A 19,918-nucleotide genomic window follows, 5' to 3' on the forward strand; every position below is an offset into this window, starting at 1 on the left:
TACTAGATTAATCAATAGAGTGCAGGATGTTGTTGAGGAGAATGTATACACAGTGATGACTCTAAGCAATAGGAAAGGTGAGAAAGTAGTTGAAAAATCAACTAAAGGGGGGAATGTTATAATGAATGTCGAACATGAAGAAGGCCTACTTATGTCTATGAAAGAACCAGCAGAGAGATGTGTTCAGTGTTACGTATTAAAGGAGGAATAAGCTGGCTTTGGTAGAAGAGCACAGATGGAAACCGGACCCCGGGGTAGGAAGGGAGTAGATATGACCTTCAGTAGAATAGGGAAATATAATTAGGCCTTGAACAAATAGTAGGTCACAGGCCCACTTGCAAGAATATATATCTGAGAAACGATGTAGATAAGGCAGCTCGGAGGCACAGAATAGGCGGGAGGTTAGGCTTTGCCAGGCGGAAGATGTGTAGGGGTTTGTTAGACCTGTCAGCCCTTTGGGTGGTCCCTCCTCATCATTATTTATTTTGTCCCACTTTTGCCTCAAACCCTGTTTGAATTTTTCCTTTTTGGGAACCACCAGACTTTTTCGTGTTGCTACAGATTCAGGGAGCCATTTTAGCTACCCCTGAAACTTCTGTCTGAGGGCCTGGAGCACAAAATGGTGGCCACCTGTGACATCACCAGCATCCACTGGAACCTACCAGCACCTTCCAGAACATTCCAGGAGATTCCAGAACTCTGTGACAGTTGGAGACCGTTTAGAATGTTGGGAGGTTAAGACAGAGTGTTGGCAGTTGGAGCTGGCAGTTGGCACCTGACTGGTGAAGAGAGAGGAGCACAACAGTGAAGGAGGAAGGAGTGAAGCAGCAGGGGTGGAAACTTGTGCCTGGAGTGGGGTCCATAAACCCACCCTTGATACTTGTCCCTACTGATGGATCCCAGCCTATAGCCCTGTGTGGGAGGAAGACAGAAGAAACTTATCCTAAGGACCTGGACAGCAGGAACAGGCCTTAGAACCAAGAAAACAGCAAGATTCTGACCTGAGAACTGGTTTCCCTGGAGTCCGGCGTCGAGTAGCCTGAAGACCTGGAGCCCGAGGTGGAGAAGCGGCGCTGACTGAAGTAGCAGACGTCGTACCCGGAGCCGCCTGAGGTCGTGAGAGGGCGCCGACAGAGGTCGTGAGGAATACCAGAGGTCGAGGAGGAAGTGAACCGAGGTCGAGCGAGCGGCGTCATCGGAGGAGTGAAGTCCGCCCTCCGGAGTCGTCGAAGACCGAGGTAGAGGAGCACCGGAGGTCGGGAGTGAGGATCGCACTCCGGAGTCGCCCGGAGCCTGTGAGGAGGAGCACCGGAGGTCGGGGGTGAGGATCGCACCCCGGAGTCGCCGGAAGTCGACATCGAGGCCAGGCCGGCCGACGTCATCGGAGCCGAGAGCGCCATCGGACCGGAGCCGCCCGAAGTCGACATCGTGAAGAGACTGCCCGACGCCGTCGAATCGGAGGTCGAGATCGAACCGAGGCCACCGACATCGGACCGGAACCGCCTGCCGGCGTCGTCAAAGAACTGACATTGTGCCGAGGCCGCCGAGACCGAACCGGAACCGCCTCACGGCGTCGACACGACTCCAGCGGCGTCGGAACATCAGAAAAAGGGCAGTAAGTGGAGTAGAGGGCGCCTAAGGCCCTGTGGAGACCTGAGAGACTGCTCTAAGGGGCTAGGGAGGTGCTGAAACCCACCTGACTGTGCCTGGGGTGAACTGGGACTAACCTAGAGAGGTTGTGTGGAGAGAGAAAGCCAGGGCACTGGTATACCCCCCTTGGATCTACCTCAGATTAGGCCTCAGCCTTGTCCCAGCCAGGGAGTAGCCCCCCTCAAGCCTTCCACAACCCTACAAGCTGTGCCTGGGCCATATCAGCCCTTAAGAATTGAAGTGTCATCTGATTATATGAGGGTTGCGGTATACTTTTAATTATTTATTGGGGATACTGTATTTATTGAGTTTTTACCTATTTATTGCTGCACTATATTTATAGGTCCACAGGACTTGATGGTGTACAATATTTATTGGTACAGTATTTATTGCCTCAAAGTATTTAATTGTCTGTATATATTGCACTTGTATTTATGCCCTGTTATTTATGATCACCCCTATTTATTTCATCAAACAGCCAATATTTATTTGACCTGCACTAATTGAAACTTGTATATTGTGATTGACCTATTTATTTTTCCAATCAGCAACTAAGAGAAAAAGATAAAGAAAGAATATTTTCATAATTTTTACGGTGTAGAGTCGTTTTTGGAACGGATGCACGCATGGTTATTGTATGGGTATATTGTATGCTTAGCACTGCGCCTGTTTCCTGACCACTCGAGCCAAGCTACCACAGTGTGTTCGGGGAGTCCACCACCACCCTGCGGAGTGGGAGTGGGCGTTTCCAACATAAATTGGTGTTCAGTGGTGGGATAGAGCTGTGCCTACATATACTCAACAATAACTGTGGGTAGTCCATAGGCCTACACCGGGAGTTTTCTCAAGAGCGGCCTTCCTAATTGTGGGTTTTTGTTTTTTCCAAATTTACTCTGGTGGTGGGAGGAGGTATTACTAAAGGTACCACCCTACATTGTTACTGCACAAAACCTGTCCTCTAACCTGAGTGGGCAAGATGGAGTTTGTACTAGAGAATCTAGAAACGTACACTGTGGCCCAACTCAGGGAGTTTTGCCAGCGGGAGGGGGTGTACTGTCCCCCAGGAGCAAAGAAGGGTGCACTCCAAACCAGCTTAAGGGCTTGGGGGGAGGCACGCCGAGAAAGCAAGGCTGAGGAGGAAGACAGGGATGGAGAGCCTGACCCCGAGGGGGCTGAGATGTACCAACCTGAGGTGGGGAACCTGTCAGCAGGGCCCAGGACACTTTCTAGGAAGGGCAGCACTGTCTCTAGCGGGGGCTTATCCAGCGTGGAGTTAGCAGATCGGAGAGAGAAAAGACAGCTCACATGGGATTTAGCAAAGCTGGAGAAGGAGAAGGAGGAACAGAGGTTGGCTCATGAGACGGAGAAAGAGAGGATGGCTCATGAGATAAGACTGAAAGAGATAGAGCTTCAGATCTTAAGAATTGGGGCACCAACTGTTCCTAATGGTGGCAGCAAAGACCAAGAAATCACCAGGGAATCCAAACCTTACCTGCCAAAGGACATAGTAGCTAGCTATGGGGCGGGTGACGACATCGCCAAGTGGCTAGCAGCCTATGAGGTCTCGTTGAGGGCCCATGGGGTTCCAGTGAAGTATTGGGGAGGAGGATTGTATAGGTACATGCCTCCAGCTGGTAGGGATGCTTTATTGGCCCTCGAAGAGGATGAGCAGACCCACTACCCCACCATGAAACTGGCGCTCATCAGAAAGTTTGGACTAACACCTGAAAAGTACAGACAGAAGTTCAGGGGTAGTCACAAGCTGGGCACACAGAATTGGGTGGACTTCCTGGACTATGCAAAGAAGGCACTGGAAGGTTGGATTCAGGGCAGTGAAGTAAGGAACTACGAGGAGCTGTTTGACCTAGTACTGAAGGAACACCTACTCGAGAAATGTTTCCCTGAACTGCGGCAACACCTGGTGGATAGCAAGCTGACCAGTCCCCGGAAGCTTGCTGAGGAGGCGGACATTTGGGCTAGTACCCGGGTGTCCACAAGGGGGACTGGAGGGGATACTCAAAAGGCCGGACAGGGCGCCCCCCAGAAGAAAGAGGGAGGGGAAAAGAAAAAGGAGTTCTCCAAAGGCCCCCAAAATAACTTCCAAGGGAAGGGAACAGGATTCACCTCTAAGGCTAACCCACCCAGAAACCCTAATCCTGGCCAGAGTCAGCAGCCAAGGGTTGTCCATTGCTACGAGTGCGGTGGCGTTGGACACTATAAAGGAGATCCGAAGTGTCAGAAACGATCACCCCCTCCCACTGGAGGAAAGCCCCCCGGAGTAGCTAGTGTAGTGCTCGGGGAGGAGATGCCCTTAACTAAGGGAAGGGAGTGGGCGGGTGTCACTCTAGTGTCCCTGGGAGAACGGGAGATGGTTCCTAAGATCCAGGTGCCCGCAAATACCGCAAAGTATGGGCAGTGGATCACCATCAACGGCCAAAGAGGGGAGGCTCTGAGAGACACAGGAGCCAGTATGACTATGGTGCGTAGCCAGCTGGTGTCTCCAGAGCAGGTAATTCCCGATGTACTCCACCCAGCCGCGATGGCTGACGGCAGAACAGGCCACTATCCCGTGGCCGAGGTTCCCTTTGAATGGGGGGGGGTTGCAGGTTCACTTCGAGTTGCCGTAAGCCCTGCCGTGCCAGTCGATTGTCTGCTGGGCAATGACATGGAGCACAACGCTTGGAAGGAGGTGGAATACCGGACTCACACCGAGATGCTGGGTACACCTGACTGGGCCTGTGTTAGCACAAGGTCCGAGACTACCCGAAGAGGGAGTTCATTTCGGCTGGAGCCTGGAACAAAGGCCCAGCCAGCTGCCAGTCAAGGGAAGAACCGAGGACAGGAGGAGCCTGCCTCGGCGTCTCCACCCCGTAGGACGGATAGGCCACCGGAGGTGGTGGGCCAGGAGTCTGCGGAGGGGGACGTTACCAACCTGGAGGACTTACCCATCCCGGCCGAGTGGCACGTGGAGGGAGGCCCGTCCAGGGAGGAATTCTGCCAGGGCCAGAGGGAGTGCCCTACCCTTGAGGGGCTGAGGCGACAGGCCGAAGCCCAGGCAGCAGGGAACGTTGAAGGGAACTACAGTGTTTACTGGGAGGATGGCCTCCTCTACAGTGAACCCAAGGCACCCCTACATGGATCGTCACGAGCCTTGGTAGTTCCTCAACGTTATCGAGCCTTCCTTCTGGAGTTGGCTCACGAGATACCATTGGCAGGACACCTGGGGCAAGACAAGACCTTCGCCCGTCTTGTCCCACACTTTTATTGGCCTCAGATGAAAGTGTCGTCCGATACCTACTGCCGGACATGTGTGTCTTGCCAAGCCAGTGGGAAAACAGGGGTGAAGCTGAAAGCTCCCCTGGAACCACTTCCTGTCGTTAGCACCCCCTTTGAAAGGGTGGGCATCGACATTGTGGGTCCATTAGATCCACCAACTACAGCTGGTCACAGGTTTATCCTGGTTCTGGTGGATCATGCCACACGGTACCCAGAGGCAATACCTCTGAGGACCATAACAGCACCTGTTGTGGCTAGGGCCCTGATGGGAATCTTTACCCGAGTGGGTTTTCCCAAGGAAGTTGTGTCCGACAGGGGGACCAACTTCATGTCAGCATATATGCGGGCAATGTGGAAGGAGTGTGGAGTGACCTACCGGTTCACCACTCCTTACCACCCCCAGACAAATGGTCTAGTGGAAAGGTTTAACAAAACCTTAAAAGGCATGATCAGAAGTCTGCCTGAAAGCCTGCGGAGGAAATGGGACGTCCTCCTACCCTGTTTACTTTTTTCCTACAGGGAAGTGCCACAGAAGGGAGTGGGCTTCAGCCCCTTCGAGCTTCTGTATGGGCACCCTGTACGTGGACCTCTTAACCTGGTGAGAGACGGATGGGAAAGAACTCCCAGAAAGCTCCCCCAGGATGTGGTGAGCTACATGCTGGCCTTCCGGAGCCAAATGGCTAAGTTGTGGAAGCAAGCTTCTGACAACTTGGAAGCCAGCCAAGCAGTAATGAAGGCGTGGTATGACCACAACGCTCACCCGGTGGAGTTGGAGCCTGGCCAGAAGGTGTGGGTGATCGAACCAGGAGAGCTTAGTGCCCTCCAGGATCGCTGGTCAGGACCCTTTGAGGTGTTGGAGAAGAAGGGTAAGGCTACCTACTTGGTGGACCTGAAGACCCCTCGTCAGCCCCTGCGGGTGCTGCATGCCAACCGCCTCAAACCCCACCACGAGAGGCCCGAAGTCATCTTGATGATGGTGACTGACGGAGGAGAGGACGTGGAAAGCGAGCCTCTCCCTGATCTGTTTGCGTCTCAGGAAAAGGATGGGTCGGTGGAGGGAGTGATTCTCTCCCCATCTCTAACTCCTGAACAGCAGGAGGACTGTCGCCAGGCCCTGGGGCAGTACTCTGCGTTGTTCTCCCTTGTCCCGGGTAGGACTCACCTGTGCGTCCATGACGTGGACACAGGAGACAGCCCACCTGTGAAGTCCAAGATCTACCGGATGTCAGACAAGGTGAAGGCCAGCATTCATAGTGAAGTCACTAAGATGCTGGAGCTAGGAGTGATTGAACCTTCTAGCAGCCCCTGGTCCAGTCCGGTGGTGTTAGTACCGAAAGCTGCACCACCGGGTGCCCGACCAGAACTGAGGTTCTGTGTGGACTACCGGGGACTGAATTCAGTGACAAAGACTGATGCACATCCGATCCCTAGGGCGGATGAATTAATTGACCGGCTGGGAGCTGCCCAATATCTAAGTACCTTTGACCTTACCTCTGGGTACTGGCAGATCTCTTTGACTGATGGAGCAAGGGAAAGGTCAGCCTTCTCCACGCCCAATGGCCACTACCAGTTCTGTGTGATGCCCTTTGGGCTCAAGAACGCACCTGCCACGTTTCAGCGCCTGGTAAACCAGATCCTCACCGGAATGGAGAGTTTCTCTGCTGCTTATCTGGATGACATAGCCGTCTTCAGTAGCAGCTGGGAGGATCACTTGCGTCACCTGCAAGCTGTTCTCCAGGCCCTGAGACAAGCTGGATTGACGATCAAGGCCAGCAAGTGCCAGATCGGGCAGGGGTCGGTAGTGTACCTTGGACACTTGGTGGGTAGGGGAGCGGTGCAACCCCTCCAGGCGAAGATCGAGGCCATCATGGCCTGGGAACCCCCCAAGACACAGACTGAGGTCCGAGCATTTTTGGGCCTCACGGGATACTATCGCCGCTTCGTGAAGGGGTACGGTACCATCGTAGCCCCTCTCACGGAGCTCACGTCCAAGAAACAACCTCGACGGGTAGTCTGGACGGAGGCTTGTCAGCAAGCCTTTGAGAAATTGAAGAAAGCCATGTGCGAGGCCCCGGTCTTAAGGGCCCCAGACTTTTCCAAGAAGTTCATTGTCCAGACAGATGCATCAGAACATGGCATTGGGGCAGTGTTATCGCAACTCAACGAAGAGGGTCTGGATCAACCCGTGGTCTTCCTATCCAGGAGACTACTTCCCAGGGAACAGAAGTGGAGTGCAATAGAGCGTGAAGCCTTTGCAGTGGTATGGGCTCTGAAGAAGTTGCGGCCATACCTGTTTGGCTCGCACTTCCTAGTTCAGACCGACCACCGACCCCTTCGTTGGCTAATGCAAATGAAGGGGGAGAATCCCAAGTTGTTGAGGTGGTCTATTTCCCTACAGGGGATGGACTTTCAGGTGGAACATCGGCCTGGAGTGGACCACGCCAATGCAGACGGTCTCTCAAGGTATTTCCGCCTTAGTGATGAGAACTCCCAAGGGGTTGGGTAGCTCTCCCCACTTTCAGCTGGGGGGGACGCGTGTTAGACCTGTCAGCCCTTTGGGTGGTCCCTCCTCATCATTATTTATTTTGTCCCACTTTTGCCTCAAACCCTGTTTGAATTTTTCCTTTTTGGGAACCACCAGACTTTTTCGTGTTGCTACAGATTCAGGGAGCCATTTTAGCTACCCCTGAAACTTCTGTCTGAGGGCCTGGAGCACAAAATGGTGGCCACCTGTGACATCACCAGCATCCACTGGAACCTACCAGCACCTTCCAGAACATTCCAGGAGATTCCAGAACTCTGTGACAGTTGGAGACCGTTTAGAATGTTGGGAGGTTAAGACAGAGTGTTGGCAGTTGGAGCTGGCAGTTGGCACCTGACTGGTGAAGAGAGAGGAGCACAACAGTGAAGGAGGAAGGAGTGAAGCAGCAGGGGTGGAAACTTGTGCCTGGAGTGGGGTCCATAAACCCACCCTTGATACTTGTCCCTACTGATGGATCCCAGCCTATAGCCCTGTGTGGGAGGAAGACAGAAGAAACTTATCCTAAGGACCTGGACAGCAGGAACAGGCCTTAGAACCAAGAAAACAGCAAGATTCTGACCTGAGAACTGGTTTCCCTGGAGTCCGGCGTCGAGTAGCCTGAAGACCTGGAGCCCGAGGTGGAGAAGCGGCGCTGACTGAAGTAGCAGACGTCGTACCCGGAGCCGCCTGAGGTCGTGAGAGGGCGCCGACGGAGGTCGTGAGGAATACCAGAGGTCGAGGAGGAAGTGAACCGAGGTCGAGCGAGCGGCGTCATCGGAGGAGTGAAGTCCGCCCTCCGGAGTCGTCGAAGACCGAGGTAGAGGAGCACCGGAGGTCGGGAGTGAGGATCGCACTCCGGAGTCGCCCGGAGCCTGTGAGGAGGAGCACCGGAGGTCGGGGGTGAGGATCGCACCCCGGAGTCGCCGGAAGTCGACATCGAGGCCAGGCCGGCCGACGTCATCGGAGCCGAGAGCGCCATCGGACCGGAGCCGCCCGAAGTCGACATCGTGAAGAGACTGCCCGACGCCGTCGAATCGGAGGTCGAGATCGAACCGAGGCCACCGACATCGGACCGGAACCGCCTGCCGGCGTCGTCAAAGAACTGACATTGTGCCGAGGCCGCCGAGACCGAACCGGAACCGCCTCACGGCGTCGACACGACTCCAGCGGCGTCGGAACATCAGAAAAAGGGCAGTAAGTGGAGTAGAGGGCGCCTAAGGCCCTGTGGAGACCTGAGAGACTGCTCTAAGGGGCTAGGGAGGTGCTGAAACCCACCTGACTGTGCCTGGGGTGAACTGGGACTAACCTAGAGAGGTTGTGTGGAGAGAGAAAGCCAGGGCACTGGTATACCCCCCTTGGATCTACCTCAGATTAGGCCTCAGCCTTGTCCCAGCCAGGGAGTAGCCCCCCTCAAGCCTTCCACAACCCTACAAGCTGTGCCTGGGCCATATCAGCCCTTAAGAATTGAAGTGTCATCTGATTATATGAGGGTTGCGGTATACTTTTAATTATTTATTGGGGATACTGTATTTATTGAGTTTTTACCTATTTATTGCTGCACTATATTTATAGGTCCACAGGACTTGATGGTGTACAATATTTATTGGTACAGTATTTATTGCCTCAAAGTATTTAATTGTCTGTATATATTGCACTTGTATTTATGCCCTGTTATTTATGATCACCCCTATTTATTTCATCAAACAGCCAATATTTATTTGACCTGCACTAATTGAAACTTGTATATTGTGATTGACCTATTTATTTTTCCAATCAGCAACTAAGAGAAAAAGATAAAGAAAGAATATTTTCATAATTTTTACGGTGTAGAGTCGTTTTTGGAACGGATGCACGCATGGTTATTGTATGGGTATATTGTATGCTTAGCACTGCGCCTGTTTCCTGACCACTCGAGCCAAGCTACCACAGTGTGTTCGGGGAGTCCACCACCACCCTGCGGAGTGGGAGTGGGCGTTTCCAACAGGGTTATAGCATTGTTAGGTTCAAGTTCAAGGCAAATCAAGGACAGTGGTAGCTAGTGGTGGTGTGGAAGCATAATTAACAATAACATGTGCACCTGAGATGCATTCCATAGACACGTGATTAGCTATTTTTTTTAAAGTATAACCTTTTGATGATAATGATAATGTTTTGCTGTAGCAAATGTCTGGCTGTCATGCAAATGTATGACGTATTCATGATAAGACACATATAAAAGTAGCTGTTCGTTGCATTGTAAGTTGAAGCTCAGATTCCACTTAAGCAGGGCTGACTGACCTTCCACTTCCGCGCTTGCTATTTGTATATTAAAGTCTGTAATTTTTTGCCAGTAGAAGTTGTGTCGTCTGTTTTTTTTCATTCGGCAACACTACCTGTTGAAACTGGGCTATCTGTGGCCACAGCCCTCTGATCTTCCTTTCAGAGTGATGTCAACCCACCTCCCACGAACAGAACATTTGTTCCCCATTCCTGGGAGCACTTCACACCTCCTGGCAGATGGGCAGCAGGCTTTCTCATGTGACAACTACTATAGTTAATCAGAAATAGCTACTAGGTCTTGGGGGCAAGAAAGTGGTGACTTTCTAAAGTCACCTTTATATTAAGAATTACTTCAAATCTGACTCCAGCAATAAGTTGGGTTTAATAGAATAATTAATTTCATACCTTTAAGTCTAATATTCGGTGCTCCCAAATGGAAGTTAGCAGTAAGTGGTTGGGCTAGTGTAACCCCATGTTAGCCAATAGGACTAGCAGCCTTTCTACAGTCAAAACGACAATTGCACATTTTCACTGTCAAGTAATCTAAACAATTAAAAAAAATTCTTTTTAATATTTAGCACCCTGCCTATTGGGCTACTAAGACCTGCCTTATGGGTGATTTATAAACTATAAAAAGGAAATTTATACTTGGCTAAAGGGCTATTTTGCCATGCTTGGTGGGCAGTTTAAAAGCTGCCCAACTAGGCTGTAGTAGCAGACTTAGGGTCATGTTTTCACATTGTCACTGCAGTGGTGGCACAATAAGTGATGCAGTCTACTGGTGACATTTAACTTATCAGACCTGGGTAAACTTAGTACCATATACTAGGCCCTTATAGGTAAGATAAATATTCCATTAGATTTTAGCCAATTGCACATACAGTTTAGGGGGTCAGAGCACATGTACTGAGGCCTAGTCAGCAGGGCCCAGTGTACTTCAGTGTAAAAAAAACGCAGCACCAGTCTGAACATTGGTGGGTGGGGGGCGATCATGCGAAAACAGCCCTTTCCTTTAGGCCTGGGCGGTAAATTTTGTTCCGCTTGCGGAATTTGCCATATTTTGACAGTTCCGCATTCCGCGTAGAGCGCGAAAATGTCCAAACTTTCGCAACCTGCCGCGAGACGGAAGTATTTTTCTTGTTTGTGCTTTAAAAATGCATTCTCGCGCACGCGGTCGTGACTTACCGGGTCTCTGCGTTCGCCGACGAGTTTTCCTATGCGTTTGCGCGCGCCACAAGATGTTGGATTGTTGGTAGCCGGTCGCGCTATCCCGTGAGAGTTTGCGATCGCGAACACGTCAATGTGATTGCGAACAGGAAATGAGCATCGCGAGCAAGTTGGCCGCGCCCATTAGCGACCGCATGTGCAAGTTGGAGATATATTTCCCCGAGAGCATGCAAAAACACATCGCAAACGGGCGGGAAAAGCAATCTCCGCATCTTCGCCAAAGTTTTGCATGCTCGCAGAGATATTGCGCAATTTCGCGATAATTTGCGAAAGTCAATTTCGCAAATTCCGCCGACCGTTATTTTCCTTACAATGATGCTATGGAGAATGTTGCTTGCACAAGAGTAAACATTCTTTCTTCTATATTTGTGTCGGTGTGGGACTATAATATTGAGTAAAGAAATGTCATGCTGTTCACATTTCATGGCAACCAAAATATCTCTTTTATGACACACAGCTATTGGATCCCTGTATTGACCAATGCTCAAGATTGCTTCAGGGAAATGAAAACAATTTTACAGAAAGTAATACCGAAGACAAACAACAGTTCAGGCATGGGATGAGGGATGCCAGCATTTGGAAATGTGCTGGATTTATTGAGGCAGCATCAGTTCCAGACTACCCCTGAACAAATCGAACTGGCAGCTGAAGTCTGTGTGCAAGGACCAAAAGTATGTGTTCGTGTTTCACAATACGGTAATGAACCACAAATGTTTTTAGGACATTCTTCATGTCCTGTTTTTCTGAAAATGTATGCTGATGATTAATCAGAGCTGAGAGGCTTAGGGTGAGTCATGGCTTGGGATTATTAGCCAGTCACTGGCTCTCTGCCAGTAGTTGGACCAGCCTGCTGCCACTTTGTGCTCACACTAACCCTCCTTATGTAATTAAGTTATTTGTGGTGCGCCCACCTCGCCAAAAGGGGAGCGCAGCGCCCCACATATACGAGAACACCAGGTACAGAAAGTAATCCAGAAGTGTACGGGAACATGACGGCTCGGCATCTGGATGCTCAGAGCTTGGCAAACTGGACTAGCTCTTCATCTTGGATTTGTTTTGGGTGGGCATTTCCAGGAGTAGGCCTCGGTTACTCATAGTAGCTCTCTGTCCTCGTTGAGGTGTGGTTTGTCTTCCAGGTGGCTAGGGAGGCCAAGGTGGAGGGCTTTGTGAATGATGCATGCCATCCTGGAACATTGCTCCCAAGGGTAGCAGGTGGGTATCTTCCAAAACCGGTGTGAAGTGATCCGATGTCTTGCTGCCTTTCCCTTAGAGCAGGCACCACTAGATCTCCTTAGCTTGCATCTCTGAATGATCCACAGGTATGCATGACAATCCATATGTATGCATGTATGCATTGTAGGTCCCAACCTTACACACTGCAAGCTACGGCAGGCATACTTCCTCGCAATGCTTTGTATTAGGGCCTAGGTGATTATTAACTTGCGTGGCTACCTTCCAGATGCCTAGTATGGTGGATTGTTAAGGATAATTATAATAGGCCAATGCATATATTAATGACAGGGTCGTATTTACACTGGCAGAATTTATAGAGAGTGAGTGATCTCTGCAACTTAGCAGTAACTGGGAATAATGTGGCCTCTACTCTCCCATACCTGCACATGCTTGAGTTTCCAATCATGGAAAACACTTGGCTCTGCAGCAGGCTTCCCTTGTAGCTCCGAATTTCGGGGCAGATTTACAATCCCGTTGCGTGACTTTTGCGCTGCAGTTGCTTCACTTTTTTGACGCAACAGCGGCGCAAACAATACGGCCTATTTACAACATGACGCATCTAGGGAGATGCGTCACGCTGTAAAGCCCTGCGTCACATTATACCTGCGTCAGGTATAGGGGCAGATCTATATTGGAGATGCGCCACTTTTACGCCGCCGTTGCGTCACTTTTGTGACGCAGCGGCGGTGTAAACCCTGCGCCACGTTGCGCCATATTTACATCGTGACGCATCTATGGAGATGCGTCACGATGTAAAGCCCTGCGCCACGTAAAACCTGCGTCAGGTTTCACGTGGGCGTGTCGACAGAGGGGGGGGGCGTTCCGTCGCAGGAACGCCCCTGAAAAGTGACTCAGTCAAATCTATAAGATTTGACTGAGTCACTTTCCCAACGCTGATGCGCCAAAACCCTGCGCCTGCTTGAAGCAGGCGTAAGGCTTGACGCACCATGTTAGGGATAGGGTAGGTTGGAACAGTGCTGGACGCAACTGAAGCACTGCGCCAACCTTACGCCATCGGATGCGTCACGCATCTGTTTAATCCTGCGCCATGATGCGCCGCATTGTAAATGCGGCGCATCATGTGTGGCGCAAGGGTAAACTTGCGTGACGCATCATTCCTGGCACATCCTTGCTGATTTGCAGGGATGCGCCAGGAAACATAAATCTGCCCCAATGTATGCAGGGTGGGCGTTCCCACGCTGGAAGGCCTCATAAAAGTGACTCAGTGAAATCTACAAGATTTCACTGCGCCACTTTTAGGACGCCGCTGCGTCAAAACCTGACGCCTGCTTCAAAGTGACGAATTGTAGTGGGAATATGCCTCAACAAGCATTGCTGAAGTTGTGTCGTGCTTGCGTCACGACTCCAGCAATGCGTGACTTTTCCGCCAACAGATGCGTCAGAATTTCTGACGCATCTGTCATTCCTTGCGCCATAGTGTGCCGTATTGAAAATACGGTGCATCTATGGTGGCGCATGTGTTTCTAAGGGGGGGGCGCAGGGAAAGTGACGTATCTGTACAGATGCGTCACTTTCTTGTAAATCTGCCCCTTCAGATTTTGCACGAGAAAGCTACGCATCATTTCATCACTGCACCGTGAAAGCCTCACAAAATATATTTTTGAGTGTCTCTTTCAATTATTGTGACTGCTTACCTGTTGGGGCTGCGCAGATAAGACGTCGATTTGTCTGCAATGAGCTAAGCGTGATTACTAGTGACTTGAAGCTCTAGGAGTCATACCTGCAGTCTTGACAATTAGGTGCAGGTGCCGAGCACCGGAAACCACCTGCTCAAATTAAGCAGCAGGACATGGGAAGGGCATCGCAGCTCTAATGGGCGTTATTTGGCTCTATTCGGCTTCTTTTAATGGTTCTCAAGTTGTATGGCTGTCCTACAGGACAGGACAGTCCAGGGGCGGGGCCTGCTTCTGTATATACTACTGCGGTGGGCAGTTAATCCATCACACACAGATTGCTTCCCTTCCGGCCCTGCATTGACCATGCAAGGCTTTTCTCCAGTTGTTACCTTCTGTGACCCAGGGGTTACAAGTCCCCAGGGCTAATGGAGTGAGGGTTTAGGAAGCAGGGTTGCCTGATGGATGGGAGCTGTACATACGCTATAGGGGCAGCTATAAAAGGTATGGAAAGAGCTAATCAATCTGGAGAGAAATGGCACCTTTATAATGCGCTCGCTGGAAAACACCATTTAATCCCGTAACAACCTTTCATCCTTAAAAGAAAATACTGCACCTTGTACGGTGCACCGGAAACACAGACACAAATGGGTTTTCCTTGGTTACGAGAGAGCGGGCGGTTTACTGTATCCAATTATCCAGGCTACACAGGGGGAGATGGATGGGTTGGCAGGTCTGGATGTGCGTGTACGTGCCGGCCGGGCCGGGGAACTGAGCGGGGGAGATAAAGGGGAGAACGTGGGGTAGCATGATCTTACATCCTTCCTTCCAGTACCTCAACGCGTACACCCAGCTTAACAAGTGGATGAATTCCAGAAACAATGGTAAGTGGGCAGCTTTGAACCCAGGAGGCAGGTGGAGTATATTGGCCAGCAAAAGTCACTAGTAAGCAACGGCTTTTCCACGCTGACAGTGATAACGTCCCTGCAGCAATCACGCGTGCCATCCTGTAGAAGCGCCTATTGGTCCACAGGAGATCAATAGAAATATGCAAATCGCTTTCTGTTGTTTATGCAGTGATTGCCCCTCTTCTATTTGAATGAATTCCCCCTTTTCCCGCGCCATCTTTCCCTTTGGCGGGACATTAAGGTCAAGCCGCCATCTTTTTCGTGATCTTGTGAGCTGCTGCTCTTCTGAGTTGTGCTATATCGTCACCGAAATGAATCACTCCATGTTTATATAAACGGGCATCCAAATGTGTTTATATTCACACCCGTGTCTGTTGGTCTTCACTTTAGGGTTGGGTAATATTTCTGGAGCAAATCCACCTATTACTGCTCCACTATAGTCAACGCAGCAAATAGCTCCAAAAGCATTTTCCAGATCCTTGATAACCTTATCCACCCCGACTGTGCCAAGAAAACTATCCCCCCTTCTCAGACCCTCTGCGATAATCTCGCACAGTTCTTCACGAACAAAATTGAGACAATTATTCAGAATCTTGCAATTCCCCCTTTTCAAGATAATCTATACTCCCCCGAAGCCGCCATTACCAACCTTGAGCCGCCGAGCCCAGGACACCTACCAAGGGAATGCCTACAGGCTCTCCCCCTCATCCCCGAAGCAGATTTCGAGAGACTGGCACACGGAATCACCTCTGGGTCCCCCCTCGACCCACTGCCCCCTAAAACCTGGAAAGCGTGCGGAACTGAACTATTCCACACCCTCCGCAGGATCTGTAACCAATCTCTGGGCTGTGGATTTGTCCCCACTCCCTGGAAGCAAGCACTCATCACCCCGCTGCTAAAAAAACCCTCCTTGAACCCCGAGTGTCTATCCAACTTTCGACCTATATCGCTCCTACCCTTTCCAGTGAAAGTGGTGGAACGCTGGGTTAGCTTCTGTCTTTCGACACATCTTGAGCAGAATCATATCTTGGACGACTTCCAATTCGGTTTTCGCCCAGCCCATGGCACCGAAACGGCGGTGCTTACAGCCATGGAAGGACTTCGGATGCGTGCAGACAGGGGCCACGCAGTAGCCTTGATCTTATTGGACCTGTCTGCCGCATTCGATACGGTTAACCATATGATTCTGCTGAAGAGGCTCAGAGAGGCAGGGATCGACGGCACCGCCCTGCTATGGTTCCACTCATATTTGAGAGATAGGACACAGGCTGTGTCCCTTCCCCCTTTTCAATCCGCTTTTTCCCCAGTATCTCACGGTGTACCTCAGGGCTCGTCCATTAGCCCGATCCTTTTTAACATTTATCTTAAACCACTGATCACGTTAATCAAATCCCACAGACTGAAAACGGTAAACTACGCGGACGACACCCAGCTCATCCTCTCCTGGGAGGGGGAGGATTCAATCCCCATGGAATCGTTCCACGACTGCTTAAGAGACACAGCCGGCTGGCTGCACATGAATTCCCGGCAATTCAATTCCTCCAAGACCGAGGTCCTGTTCTGCTCTGGGAGCCGGATTCCTCATCTATTTCCTACAGAATTCTGGCCCCCGGAAAACCCAGAAAAACCACAGCCGGTCACTAGTGTCCGCAATCTGGGTGTTATGCTAAACAACAACCTCAGCATGGAAACGCAGGTAACTAAAACAGTCTCTACTTGCTCGGCCCTACTGCGTTCTTTACGTAAAATCATGCCACTACTTCCCGCCCAGGCCCGAACACTAATAGTCAGGTGCACTATCCTTAGTCGCCTTGACTATTGTAATGCTCTTCTGCTCGAGTCCCCAGCTGTTCTACTGGACAGACTCCAAAGAGTCCAGTCGGCTGCAGCCAAACTGGCCCTTGGTTGGACCAGAAGATCCTCGGCCACAGCAGCCTTAGCCGAGCTACATTGGCTCCCTTTGAAGCAGCGAATTGCTTTTAAAGCACTCTGCCTTGTCTTCAAGGCACTACACGGAACGGGCCCCAGATCCCTACAAAAAATGTTTTCCTGGTACACCCCCACCAGAACTCTCCGATCCACCTCAGCCCGCCTTGTGTTGGTACCCAGATTTAACAAAGTAAGGACCGGGGGAAGATCGTTCAAAGTGGCCGCCGCCAAACTTTGGAACAGTTTGCCGGTCGACATTCGCCAAATTCCAAAACTCCTGCCTTTCAGAAAGCGAATCAAAACCTGGCTCTTCCCCAATCCCGTTCACTGTTAACTCCTTAATCAGCCTCCTGTCTCTTTCCTTCCTAACGGAGTGAGCTTCAGCGCCAGGATACCTGTCAGGTGACAGTTGCGCTCTATAAGTGTTTTAAATAAATAAATAAATAAGGCTGGATGCAATTTCTGGGATAGCTGCGTTCATTTTAGCCTGAGACTGGCTCTAAAGATGGTGGTCCTCATAAACCAACTTATCTAGATAGGAACCTACCGTTTTTAAATTAAACGGGCATATCAGATGTGGAAACACCTGGAACACCCTCAAATTTCAAAGCGGGTGGATGCGTCAGGAATGAATTATTCTAAATTTTATATTACAGTGTTTGTCTATTATGCATGTATTGTAACAGTTCCAAACACCTAAGACTTCAGAAAAGTACATTGAAATTGAGCCATGATGATTGGTACCGCTGAACCATGTTGGAGAATACGTTTCCATTGGTAGGAGATCAGTGGCATGAACTTGATGGTTCCATCTGGGATGAGGGAAGAAGCACCAAAGGCTTTGGGGAAGAGTCACAGGGCCCAAGCTTGATGTCCACCTTCGTAAAAACATGGTAAAGTGGGCACAACATACTACTACTTAAAAACCACTACTTTTTGTGATTTTACATCATAAAGGGAGGCTCAAGCTGCGATCTATGCCTTTTTATGCTGCATTTGAGGTGTTCCCATGCAGTTCAGCTTCTTTGATTATCCTGGATTTGTGCCCTATTCCAGTGGAGCTGTGCTTTCAATCATCACCAATTTTATAAATGCATTGATTTGCCCACTTGCTGAAAGGTCTCCTTGACTTGACTGACTACAACAACTGCAGCCTCATTTCTTTAATTCTGAGAATGCTGGAATAAGAAACCCTTTAAACACAGGATATTCTTGAATAAATATTTCTTTCTGGGGGACTGGCAGTCAAAACTTCACCCACACATGGGCATTCTCTCCGCTGGGGATTAGAGTCTACCATGGGTTGGGGAGCGTCAATGCAGAGTGGAAACTCATCAGGGGCTAGACCCCTGAGCAGGAAAGTGTGGCAGGCGACTTAGGTTAGTCGATTGGGGTGGCAACAATGAGTACTTAGGTGAAGAGAGTCACTGTAGCTCCTGCCATCCATATTGTGACATGGAGCTGGTGATGGGGTGATTGAGTGGAGTAGGCAACCTCTTGATCTGGTGGATGGCAGAGTTCAAGAGAAGGCTTCTAGTGTAGGCTCCTTGAGTTGCTGGTAGAATTGCTAGGTAGATGGTCTCTGCTGGCTCAGGGTGAGGCACTTAGTAAAGTGACCAAATGACCCAGATTTGCCTGGACAGTCTTGAAGATTTTGTTAGCACTAGTAAATAAATATCCAATTTTTTTCTGGAGAGGGTTGATTGTGCAGGCTGAAATATCCAATTTGGCAATTGGTGAGTGCAGGATTTTTTTCGACCATCTTTTTATGCTTAACCAAAAATTAGTTAGATCAGAACAATTCCTTAATAGTTACCACTATATGTGGGCATTAGTTCAGCACTGTTCATGTGCCAGCTTTCCTTTTTGACAAGAAGTCCATCTGCACATGATTATGTGTGTGTTACTTAGTTCTTATTTCTGAAAGGGTCTTGTGAGTGGCTATTGCCACAGGGCTATAATAAGACAGATCTCTACCACAGTAGGAAAGAAATAGGAATTTTACTACCATACGTCCTGCAAAGCCAAATATATGTACATCATACACCATGTGGGCCTGGGAGATTGTGGTCCACAGAGGAAACAAATAGGGGATACACTGGTCCACCTCCTTGATGGAGTAAGACAAGGGGGGCTCAGAATCAAGTAATTTTTCGCATCTCTGTGATATGGTCAGTCGCTGTGAGGTGCATTGAGAGCGCAGTGAGATTGTGTTCATGAAATTAGGAATTGTGCTGGGTCCTGTAATTACACAATTGTTGTGCTGTGAGTGTACTCGTGCTTCCAATGATGCTTAACATGCTCTCTTTTTTGGCGATAATGATATGCATAGCTGATTCAGCAAATCCGCTTAATGGGGCTGCTTGGCACAATACCCACTGCTCTCGATAATGGATTCAAGTGTTTTGTATATGTCGGATGTTCTCTTAATAGTACACCCACTGTCACCAATGACAACTGTATGATTTCATGTATGCATGTAGTGTATGGTGTGGTAGCGTGATACACGCAGGACTTCATCTGTTAATTGATTGATTTTAAATAACGCGCAAGCTAATGCCTGAAGGAGTCTAGGCACTACCAACCAGAAAGAAAGATGATTAGTGAAGAAGCAGATGAGCAAAGAGGAACCTAAATCCGTAACAAAACAGTATTTACAGAGTAAAAAGACAGGTTTTAAGGGCCTTTCTAAATGAAAGCAAATCGTTCTTCTAACAGCGCTATGAGAGAAAACCCTTTAACGTGATGGTAGCGACCTGTGAATACCATTTGGCGCAATAGAATAGTGAGTAGATTGTTGAATGTTTGGTTCTGAATTGTCATATAGGCACAATAAATTATTCAGTGTACAAATGGAAAATCCTAAATGAGCATGCATAAACATGTCAAATACATTCCTACAGTAACTGGACCAGACAATACCTACATCAGGCTGGGATATTTTCACACAGTCATTTTCCAGATTCTGCATATAAAATGAATCTATAGAAATCTGACTTTATGATCCATCATGAATATGGAACACAAAATGAGTTGACCGTAATCAGGCAAATACCAGGTCAATAGCAAGGAAAACCCCTCTTGATGCTAGATAGCTGGTTAGGTAGCTGAAATACCATGTTTACATTATTGCCTAAAACAAAGTAAATAATGTTCTGCTCCTTTCTCTTGAAAGTGTGTGACTACAGGAGTGACCCCCCCCCCACTCCGTTGAGATTAGTGGAGCCCCATCTCTATAGGGTAAGTGATTACACCACATAGATATGCTCACGATTTTTACA

Source organism: Triturus cristatus, chromosome 3_2 (assembly GCF_964204655.1).
Source record: "Triturus cristatus chromosome 3_2, aTriCri1.1, whole genome shotgun sequence".
Taxonomy (NCBI): domain Eukaryota; kingdom Metazoa; phylum Chordata; class Amphibia; order Caudata; family Salamandridae; genus Triturus; species Triturus cristatus.